The 12,044-nt window shown below is 45.5% G+C and overlaps 1 pseudogene across 1 annotated transcript; it reads left to right on the forward strand.

The window, feature by feature from the left end:
• The first annotated feature begins 5,479 nt into the window (after nucleotides 1–5,479).
• Nucleotides 5,480–6,517, forward strand: LOC310800106 (beta-galactoside alpha-2,6-sialyltransferase 2 pseudogene; annotated as a pseudogene). The gene has a single exon. The product of its transcript is annotated as a beta-galactoside alpha-2,6-sialyltransferase 2 pseudogene (transcript).
• Nucleotides 6,518–12,044: the final 5,527 nt, after the last annotated feature.

A 12,044-nucleotide genomic window follows, 5' to 3' on the forward strand; every position in this document is an offset into this window, starting at 1 on the left:
GCTCTACAGCGCTGCTAGCAAAGTCAGTCTGATCAAATTCTTGTTTGAGGAATGGAAAGGACCCAAACACAGATAGAAACTACAAGACAAGGCCTTATATGTTACCTGTGAAGTAGTCTGCTTCAAAATCAACAAGAACCAATGGGAGGAGGTAACACAGCTCAAATCCTCTCAGGAAGAAGCTGTCACCTGCATGCTAATGCATGCTCTCCATGTAGCAGAGTCTGGCTTCAAGGCAGTGATCATCATGGCAGACACAGATGTCCTGCTACTGACTCTGGGTTGGAGCAAGGACATCCCATGCCCAATGTACCAAAAATGTGGAACACAGAACAAGACAATGTTCCAGGACATCACCAAACTATGCAAATCACGCGGCGATAGTATTGCTGGCGCCTTGATTGGCATGCACATGTTCACTGGCTGCAACACTGTCAGCGTATTTGCAGGACACGGAAAAGTGGGCACCCTGAACAGACAGGACATATCAAGAAGCCTTCCTTGAGCTCGGCCGTGCTTGGGATGTCTCTAATGTGCTCTTCAAGAAGCTGCTGGAAATCATGTGCCACATGTATTATGTATATGTACCCTCTACACACATTACAGATGTCAACCTCCTCCGATACCAACTTTTCTGCACCAGACGTGGGGAGGTCGAGTCCAGCCAGCTTCCACCATTTAAGGATTGGCTATTAATGCATTCCATTCATGCAAATGATCAGACTGCAATCTGTAGACGGTCTCTTCAAACCCAGCCATCTGTACCAAGCCCCAAGGGCCATGGGTGGACCACAGACGATGAGGGGCAGCTTGAAATCCAGTGGATGTGCGGTTCCCCAGCACCAGACCGTTTTGCAGTTGCTCTATGCAAGTGTGTGAGGTCGTGCAAACCACCAGAGTGCACAGGTCTCAATAATGGTCTGAAGTGCACAAACCTGTGCAAACTACAAAAATGTGCCAACCAGCACACTCAGATGTGAATGACGATGATGGTGTTGCCCTCGTGGGTGGCATGGTGTCTCAGGAAGGGTAGATTGTCCTAATATTGTCCTGAAAGACTGGAAACATTTTGAATGTGGCTGTTCATATAATGTAACACAAATAAAACTATTTTTGACTGAGAAACGTGTCAATTTACTCTGTTTTTGACTGAGAAATGTGCCACTTTAGTAGACAAGCATAGTATATCTAGTATAGTATAGTATAGTATAGTATAGTATAGTATAGTATGTACAATATCATAGGATAGTTTGCCTATATCTATGTAATATTAACAGTAGTCCAGACACACCCTAGGCAACGGATAATGAAAGAAAGATGATTTCCAGGGAGGGCACTTTCCTAGTTTTGAACGACAGCAGTCCATAATTTAAGAGGGGATAAGCACTAATAAGCTACCAGTCATCAAGGTCTATCATATAAAAACATAATCTAGGGATGTATATAAATTTTAAAAAATCACAAGTAAAATTTGCCCACCTGGCTGGTACCGATATGTTACATTTAGGGCTCTGGCTCATTTCCCTTGAGAAGTCATTCTTCTACCTTAAGGGCCACATTCACCCCTCACGATGGGATAGTATGGGCACATGATACCTTTTCTGAATCCTTATAGTCCTGTGAGTATTCCAGTGTTTGTTGTTTGTATCTCTGATGTTCCTAGATGCCACAGTGCTGAAATAAAACTATAGTTTAGACGAAAATTGTGGAAAAACGAATGTCACTGACAGTTTGAGGAGCTCCTGTGACCTCTGTATTTGTCAGAGAGACACACAACTGAGGTTAAATGAAAGCTAGGAAGCTACCCTTTAAAATTCTATCAAAGATATTCTCATCAAACATGAGTAAAGGTCCTAAAAAGAGCCTAGAATAGGATATGCATCAGCACCTAGAATCCAAATTATTGTAGGGGCTGGCTAACTTCATGAGCTGATAACCATGAGAAAGCTACCATTCTGGAAAGGCTATCATACTAAAATATCATCTATGGATATATACATGTTCAAAAATCATGATTAGAATTTGCCCACTTGAGTGGTACCGATATGTGAAATTTTGGTGTTTGGCCCATGGACTATTTGGCTCGGCGCACATTCATTTGAGATTTGACCATGGTGTGTGACTCTTCTGAACTCTTCTGACGTGCAGTATGCGGTGGCGTCGGATACCTGCGATCGTGGTAATGCTGGCCTTGCTTCTGCTCTTCCTGGCCCTCCTCTACCTGCACTTCCAGAGCTTTGCCGCCTGGTCATCCTCCAAGGAGCTGCTGTGTCAACTGAAGGGTCAGGCCCGGCTGAGGACACTGGATGGATCAGAGGAGCCGTTCTCCTCGCTGGGCTGGGCTGGTGCCGCCCCTCCCCTTGGACCAACTCTACGCCGGGCGGCAGAACCACAGCGCCTTCAAGACTTGTGCTGTGGTGACCTCAGCTGGAGCCATCCTGCACTCAGGACTGGGCAAAGAGATCGATACCCATGATGCAGTTTTACACCACACTTATTGTATATAGTAGCTACTGTAAATGTACATTCCCTCATATACGTATTTAAAATAGACACTTTTCTCCACACTTATTCTATATACGTAGTACACTGTAAAAACTACAAGTTCCTTGAGGAACCTCTAGGTTACTCCAAGAACCTAGGGGTTCCCCCAAGAACTCTGAAGTTCCTCAATGCTCCTCAATGCTCTCAGAGGTGCCTGCAAGAACCTTTACTTTTTACGCAGTATGAATATGGTTCCTCAAAGAACCCAATTTGAATTAAGGTTCCTGGAGGCTCTTTAGGCTATATTTTGATATCATATGATATCCAAATATATTTAGTAGCCTAAAGATATGTATAATGACTTGGCTATTTCAGAATGCTATCTCAAAAATTTAACTTTTGACAATATTTTGAATTCTGCTCTCATGTATTAGCCGACAGCACCGATGCCTTCGCCATCCTGGGGAACGGTAGGACATGCCCTCACCATCCTGGGAAAAAACAAACACTTATGATGATGTCATAACTGATGTCATCAGTGATGTCACTTGAGCAATTGTGCATTGTGACATCACTGATGATGTCATCAGTGATGTCATCAGTTTTGTGACATCACTGATGATGTCATCTATAAATCGCTCAGCCTTAACATCAGCTCTCGCAGTACCTCATCGACTCTACAACAGCAAGGAGGCAAGTAACGTGTGTCTGTCTGTTTGTACACCTTTCTGGAGATGAAGAAATATTTCTAGCCCTAGAATGAGTGTTAACATATGATAGTGTTTTATTGTGTTTTAGGAAGCAAGGGTTCAGCTGCACCCTAGGACAGAGAAGACACAAGCTCCCCAAGTGGCTACTAGTCACTCAGCCTCCCTCTCCAGTGCATCTAACATCAGCTCTCTCAGTACCTCATCCACTCCTTCACAACAGCAAGGAGGCAAGTAACTTGTGTGTGTGACTGTCTGTATGTCTGTGCACTTTTTCTGGAGAGGAAAAATAATAATATATTTGCAACCCTAGTTAGTGGCCGGGCCAGCGAAGCGGCAGGGCCACTTATTGTATTTGCCTGTATTCTTCTTCTTCTTCTTCTCCCAGGAAGTTCGAATTTGGCGCCAATCGTCCTCATGGTGGCGCTACAGCGACCGTCTAAAGTTTCAAACTTTGAAAATTCATAACAAATCAGGCATATATGGCCTATGGCCAATTATGAAGTCTAAGGCTGGCTTTACACGATGAAACTTGCACGCAACTAGTTGCAGGTTGCAAGTTGCATGCAACCCAATTTCCATGCAACTTCACAGTTACACAAAGCAATTAAAAAATAATCAAGTCTCGTGCAACTTGGCAGTTTCTTCCAGCAAAACTAGCTAGCTAGATTGGTCATTTTTCATCTATTGTATGGTTTTCTTCTTTTTTCAAGTGAGAATTGTCATTCTGCATCTTTGTATCGTATTTCATATCGTTTTCTCGCTGGAAAATATCAATTCGGACTCGGAGGTGTTGTATCAGTTTTTCTTCTGGCACTGGCTGGCTGGTTGGCTAGCTAGCTAGCTACTTTGTTAGATAAAATATGGCTGTCCCGGGCCCCGAGAATAGGAAGAGAGCTATTAGTGCATTAATACTCATGGATATGTTGGAGGAGGAGGAGGAAAAAACACAAGATGAAAAAAAAGTTAAACGTATGTGGGTGAAGGACTGGCTACTTAAAAGACATACCAGTGGATCGTTTCACACTCTTTTCAAGGAGCTTGATCCAATGAGCCTCCGGTGAGTGCATTGTTATTATTTTTCTCAAATTTATTGATTGATTCAAGGAAAATAAATAAATAAATAGCTCGTTGTTGCCACCTTGTGACAACAGTATGAAATTGTAGCTTCATATATAGATAACTGATTATCATTAAAACATATATAGCATAGCATTGAACAGTTATGTGATCACTATACTTCACAACATGTTAATATTATTATTTTTAACCCATGTAGATCCTGGCTCCGCATGGATCAGAATACATTCAATGCTCTGGGATGCTCATCAAACATGTGAAGTTTGGTGCACGTGTGAGCATGTAGGGCCAAGTTACAAACCACTTTCTGTGTTGCCAGTAGGGGGCGCTATGACTATAAATGGATATTGACACATAGATGGCTTGAGGCATGGACACTTATCATGCATGACAAGTTTGGAGCAGATTGGACAATCTACAATGGAGTTACTCCAACTTCCTGTGTGGCCAGTAGGGGGCGCTCTGCCGATAACTCCAAATGGTCAACTAGATGTCTTCAGGCTGGGATGCTCATCAAACATGTGGATTTTGGTGCGCGTGGGACCATGTCCGGCCGAGTTACAAACCACTTTCTGTGTTGCCAGTAGGGGGCGCTATGACTATAAATGGATATTGACATATAGATGTCTTCTGAGACTGCGCACTGATTCAGACAGCCAGAGCCTATGTGATCAGCTGACTGGTTCTCAGCATTTTGATTGGCTGTTGCATGAAACTAGTTCCACAAAGTTGAGCGCTTTGCAACTGTTGCGGCTGAGTTTCACAGAAGTTTCAAGTGAGTTGCAGAAGGATTTATACCATGCAATTCATTTGCAACTTGGTTTCACCTAAGTTTCATGCAACTAAAGTTGCGTGCAAGTTTCACCGTGTAAAGCCAGCCTAAAGACCGCAAAACTGCAAAAACTGTCAAACTAATTAAACCCTACTGTTCCCACATTTTTTCTTCAAACGACTTTTGACAGTATTTTGAATTCTGCCCTCATGTATAGCCTAAAGAGCCTCGTAATTGCCCTAATTACCGAATGATGTGATGTCACTTGAGCAATGACGTCATCAGTGATGTCATCAGTGATGTCATCAGTGATGACATTGTATTGTGTCTTTTGGGAAGACCTTCTCTATGTGGGCAGAACTGTTTTGGCTCGGCGCACATTCATTTGAGATTTGACCATGGTGTGTGACTCTTCTGAACTTTTCTGACGTGCAGTATGCGGGGGCGTCGGAAACCTGCGATCGTGGTAATGCTGGCCTTGCTTCTGCTCTTCCTGGCCCTCCTCTACCCGTACTTCCCGAGCTTTGCCGCCTGGTCATCCTCCAACCTGGAAAGTGTGGGTGCCCTGCCCGAACTACAGGTCGGGAGGGTAGGCCTCGCTGAGTCGGAGCCCGGTCCAACCTCCATCCTGCTGTGTCAACTGAAGGGTCAGGCCCGGCTGAGGACACTGGATGGATCAGAGGAGCCGTTCTCCTCGCTGGGCTGGGCTGGGCTGGTGCCGCCCCTCCCCCTGGACCAACTCTACAGGCGGCAGCAGAACCACAGCGCCTTCAAGACTTGTGCTGTGGTGGCCTCAGCTGGAGCCATCCTGCACTCAGGACTGGGCAAAGAGATCGATACCCATGATGCAGTTTTGCGGTTCAATACTGCTCCTACAGAGGGATATGAGAAAGACGTGGGGACCAAAACCACTATTCGACTATTCAACTCACGGATTTTGGCCAAACCTGAGCATGGATTCAAGACAAGCTCCCTCTACAAAAATGTGACTCTGGTGGCATGGGACCCTGCACGTTACCCCGTCAACTTACACGAGTGGTATGCTCGTCCAGACTTTAACCTGTTTGGTCCGTACGTGGAGCGCCGGAGGCTCCATCCTGCCCAGCCCTTTTACCTCCTTCACCCCAGCTATTTGTGGCAACTCTGGGACATGATTCAGCAGAACACTCAGGAGAGCATCCAGCACGATGTACCCTCATCTGGCTTCATGGGGATCCACCTGATGATGACGCTGTGCGAGCAGGTGCACGTGTATGAATACATCCCCTCCACGAGGCAGAGTGACCTGTGCCACTACCACGGGGGTTACTTTGAGGCCGCCTGCCCACTGGGTGCCCACCCGTCCCACCCGATCCTGTACGAGAAGAGGCTGGTCCGGCGGGTCAACACGGGCTCCAAAATGGACCTCGAGAGGGGACGCGTCACTCTTCCCGGCTTCAGCACGGTCAACTGTGAGCGGGGATTCTGGCGCTAGGCCAGTGATTCGCAAACTGTGGGCCGTGGAGGTACTGCAGGTGGGCCGCAAGTGATCTGCCAACACTCCCCATTTTTGTGGGCCATCAAAGGGCTGTAGCAGGGTCATTTCTAAAGCTACAGTGGAGATCCTGTTATCAGAAGAAACTACTTACTGTAAATCTCTGCTTATGTCTAAATGTACCATTTTTGCCTGCCTCTTTTTTGACTTGTGCATATACCTTTCTTTCTTTTTCCTCTGTATGTGTGTATTTGTGTATGTGTGTATGTGTGTGTGTATGTGTATGTATGTGTGTCTGTATGTGTGTACTATGAGAGCAAAGAAACCCAGAGCCAAATTCCTTTGTATGTGTACATACTTGGCCAATAAAGCTGATTCTGATTCTGATTCTGGTGTACCATCTGCCACAATGTAATACGTGTTTGTTAACCTCGCAAAATATGCTAACAACAACTGCACCAGAGTTCAGTTACAGAATGCTACTGCTACTCTTAGATTCGATTCGATTCGATTCGACTGCTGCTGGGACTGGTGTGTTTTTGTACGATTTACATACAGTTTGTAATATTTCTGTGCAGGAACATGTTCAGTGAAGAGGTCACACGCTCTGTGTGAAGCCCAATACATTTGAAAAAAGAATAAAAAGCTTGCACACTGCGAGGGCTCCTAGTTTGTGTTTTTTTATTTCAAACAACCCAAAAAAGTGACGTTTCGAGCAAAGCTCTTCATCAGACTGGCAAAGGACTGTGAGACGCCATCTTAAATACATACAGGTCACATGATACAATTAATTCCAATGCAATCAAGCAGGATGGGTTACAGCTGTGGTTACATGGTCAGGTGAATACTTGAAAGTACTGGTTGGAAACAATATGTATGAAAACAACTAGAGACCATAGATGATGACAAATCTTAAAGTTGTTCTTTGAATAGATCAAATTTGGTATAAAATACCATGTATCAAATGGGTGACGTGTGACCATGTGTGATCAAGAGTAAGAATACATATGAAAATCAGTAACATTATCAAAATGTGATAGACAAAAGTAAGAATTAAAGTTAAAATTAAAGACCCTCACTAGGGTGTCCCAGACCCCACAGTCAGGCTGAAAGGCCGTCATCAAGGGTGGGACTAAGCTATAGACCAGAACTGCATCGCGTCTTCAAGCGCCCAGCTCCAAGGCCGCGCCCCTTTTTAGGGGAAACCCACCATAGTAAACGACGGTACAAGAAGCCGAAACCACTTCAAACAAACTATTTAAAACGGTTTAATTTGATAGAGATATGCCGAAGAGTTGCTGTGTTGTTATAGTTTCACTAACAATAAAAAATAAATAAAAAAAATGGTCTGCGATAGGGTAGGCGCATAGGCGTGACACCTTCAATGTGGACGATGCATGTAACCTGGTGGAAACTGGATACAGTGTTCATATAAGGCAAGTACCTCGTGTCGATGTATCTTGCGCATTCTATGGCCGGCCGAGTTGAAATATATTGTCATGTCATGGTGTCTTTGGGTCATTTATAAAGGAAATTAATTCTGTTATTTTTCTATAGATGTTTTGGGTACTGCTATTTTACATTGAAGTCAACGCGAGTGGCTTGTGTTATCCCCACCGATACGTTACAATAGTATTCCTTTCTGTTTCGTATTTCCTACAGTGTAAAAGTATATGTTCAACAGTTTCTGGTTCGCTACAGTCAGTGTATACATTTCCCATGGTAGGTTCTTCTCAAAGAAACATTATTTATGAAGAGACTATGCAACTTGATCTGCTATTTATAAAATATTCCATGTCTTGGATCATTTTTGGTTTGAATTCATTAGCTGTATTTTCCCCCTCTTATTATAGACTACTCCTACATAATCCAGATCACAACTTTGCTCTGTTTGATCTCAGCCTGCGTTGCAACAACAGGAACGCATTGGCTGCAAATATGTTGTCTGAAGAGATGATTGTATAAACAGATAGAGTGATAGACGTAGGATTCGACTGAGTGTCACAAAATGATGAAATTATCGTACATTTGGGGGATTTTGGGATTATTGATCGTACATCGTACAGAGGTCGAAATTATCGTACAAATACGATAATTATCGTACGTCTGGCAACGCATACTACTGATGTTCTAATGAATGATACAAAGCTGGTTGAAAATGGGCGGAGTGTTCCTACTACTTGACCTAGTTTCTGATGCCGTTTAAATAACGCTTTGCAGTTTAACAGTGAGATTAGCCCCCCTACGGGAGGCTATCCAAAAATAATAACAGGAATAGCCTCGCCACAGCAAGCCTGCCGTTCGCGAGGTATCCCCTATGGTAGAGTACAACCAATACATGAATGATAAATTGTAAAGCGACACGGAAGGAGTCATGCACCGAGTAACTATTCTCATTGACGGTGCACTAAACTGGTGCTTTGTTGTGTCTTTATTTTATTATTTGGTTAAACACGTATTGCTGTTTATACCATTTAGGACCATCACGATATATCACGATAGATTTACAATATATATATATAATCTACTACAGTAGGCTAAACTCTCGCGCAGTGCACGATGGGTAATGGCAGTTACTGCACAGCAGCGCACACATCAACACAACAGTCCAGGCTGAGTGCTGACGTGACGGGGAAGCCTATGCGACACTGTGTGTAGTTCTGGATTAGCTTAGCACAAGCTTTTTACTTCTAGGGCTCGCATTTACGCTTCAACACTGATGAAAGTGGTCCTCATGTGTGAAGATTATCCTGCTGAACACTGGTTCGCGTTCTTCTTCTTCTTCTTCTTCTTCTTCTTCTTCTTCTTCTTCTTCTTCTTCTTCTTCTTCTTCTTCTTCTTCTTCTTCTTCTTCTTCTTCTTCTTCTTCTTCTTCTTCTTCTTCTTCTTCTTCTTTTGTGCATTACCGCCACCTATGGTAGGTTATGGTAGGACCAGAGGTTTTCAAAGTGGGGCTCCAAGCAGTTTCAGGTGGAGGCTCAGTGAATGGAAGTGAACACATATTACATTAGTTATTAAAATGAGATCTCATAGATCATAAATGTGTGTGATTTTGGTTAGAGAAAGTTCAGAGAGATAAGCGACAGTAGTTTTGGGGAATTTGACCGTTTTTCCCACTTTCTCAGAGTCAGAAAAACATAAATGCCTTCAAACAGACCTTTTTATGTCAATTATTTTGTGTAGTCTGAAGTATGTCAAACAGCAATATCAGGCTATCGTGGCTCAATTGTTGAGTGTCTATGGGATCAAATAACATAATCATCACCTCATATTTTGTATTTGTATTTATTTATTTATTTATTTATTTATTTATTTATTTATTTGAGGGACAGTGCACATTAATTAACATGACTGTAAACATGCCAGGAGCTTTCAGGCAGTGATTTTCACTATTCACACATGCAGGGCCGCCGCACCCTATTGATTTTTTTTGGTGCCCGCAGTCAGGCCACTCACTGAACAGCAGGCCAGGCGCCGCCCTACTGGTTTACTAGTGGTTTTATTACTTTATTCAGGGTTAAAGTGGGTGCATCTCATTGTAAAATTGGACTCGGCCCAAATTGGGCTTCAAACGGCCCAAATCTGGCTTCAACCGGCCCAAATCTGGCTTCAACTGGCCCAAATCTGGCTTCAAACGACCCAAATCGGGCTTCAAACGGCCCAAATTTTTCGCCGCCGCCTTTCGGGCGCCGGCACGCGTGTCGGCCCATATCGGCCTGGCCTGCTTGGTATCTAATGCCCGGCCTGAATTATGATCCTAGTAAATTATGGGGCAAGCGAGAGAGGAGGAGGAGGGCTCTGAGGTGGGTAGCTGTGGAAAGGTGTCAGGGTCAGGAGGACTGTCCCATTGCCTTTCTAGAAGCGACTCATTCAAGTTGCAGAGTGTGGGGGGGCGTAACCCTTTTAAGTAGGGATGGGGCCGATCCGATCCAATATCGGTATCGGGTGCCGATATTGGCACTAATTCATGGATCGGATCGGATCGGAATCCTTTTTTTTTTTTTTTTTTTTCAGCAATTTTAGCGCGGGCTGTAATTTGCCCATGTATAATAGTATCCTCCTTTGCCTTGTATATTTTCTTAATTTTGTCTGCTTTTTGCAAGGTATATTAAAAAAAAAAATCTTTAATTGGCCAAATCTTTGCCTATACTGTATATCGGTATCGGCAGATATCCAAATTCAGGTATCGGATTCGGATCGGAAGTGAAAAAAGTGGATCGGTGCATCCCTAGGTGATACGTCAAGGAACGGAGAGTTGTAGTTGGTACAGGGTCTTTATTCACAGGCTCATTCAGCTCCTAGCAGCTAGCTCACACAGCTAGCTCCACACACAGCAACCGTCTCAGCTCGCTCCATAGCTAGACTCCCCCGGCACCCCGGCCGCTGGTCCTATATACCCCGTTTCCCCTAGGAACACACCCACACACATTAGTTCCTAGCTACCGTTGAGACACTTATGTTGCACATCACATTACGGGTAATACTTGGATTACCCGACACGTTACATACTCCTCACCCAACATTGGGTGAGGAGACATGTGCCTCTCCTCGTCTGTCGGCTCCACCGCTTGCACTCGCTTGTCCTCCCGTCCCGCTCCCCCAGGGTGCGGCGTGTTGAGGACAGCAGGGCGGACACCATCGGCGTCGATCTCCACCTCGACTTTCTGCAGCGCAGCCGTGGGGGCTGTGCAGCGGCTTGGCTGGGCCGACTCCTCCAGCGTTGACCCCTCTCGCTCCCCCGGGGACACGAGCGCCGCTCCCCCGACTGTAACAGCTCTGCAGATGATGTCGCTCACCTCCCTCTGGCTGTTCAAAACGATTCCCATTATCCTGATGGTCTCGTCGCTGATGGCGATCTCCCCCACCACTGGCTGGCATGCAGAGCAGCTAGCCTGGGCCTGCTCAACAGTCACTCTCCTGCCCAGAACAATCGGCTCTGTACTGCTCCGCTGCTCCACTGCTTGTTGCTCAGGCTGCTCCCCCGGCTGTGTGTCTCTTCCAGCGTTCACACTCTTAGTGCAGTCTCTAGCTAAATGTTCAGGCGACCTGCACGTCCAACAAAGTCTCACCTGTCCACCGCCCGCACGTCTCTCCTCTCCCGCTGTTCTCCAGTCCTCGACAGCTTCTTGACATTCTCTGGCTAAATGTCCGATCGCGCCGCATGCCCAGCAGGCTCCCTGCTGTCCATGTCGTTGTCCCGCATACCCGGTCCGTCTCCCGGGCTCGCCTCGGCACCACCTCGCCACGTGGCCCGGTTCTCCACAGCTCCAACACAGTCTATTTTGTGGCTCCTCCGTCCGCTTCTCTCCGTGCTGCGCGACCTCTCGCAGCAGCTCCATAAGCCCCTCCGCCCAGGCTGGTATCGTCTCCAACAGCCGTCTGACTTCTTTCAACACACGGGCTTCCATGGCCGCCAGCGCCGAGCTGATCTCTGTCGTCAGCTCTTCTTTTCTCCCGTTCGCCGACAGGCATTCCTCTAAGCGCACCATCACACGTGGCGCTCGTAGCAGCTAGCTCACACAGCTAG

Source organism: Poromitra crassiceps, assembly GCF_964638095.1.
Source record: "Poromitra crassiceps genome assembly, chromosome: 29".
NCBI lineage: Eukaryota > Metazoa > Chordata > Actinopteri > Beryciformes > Melamphaidae > Poromitra > Poromitra crassiceps.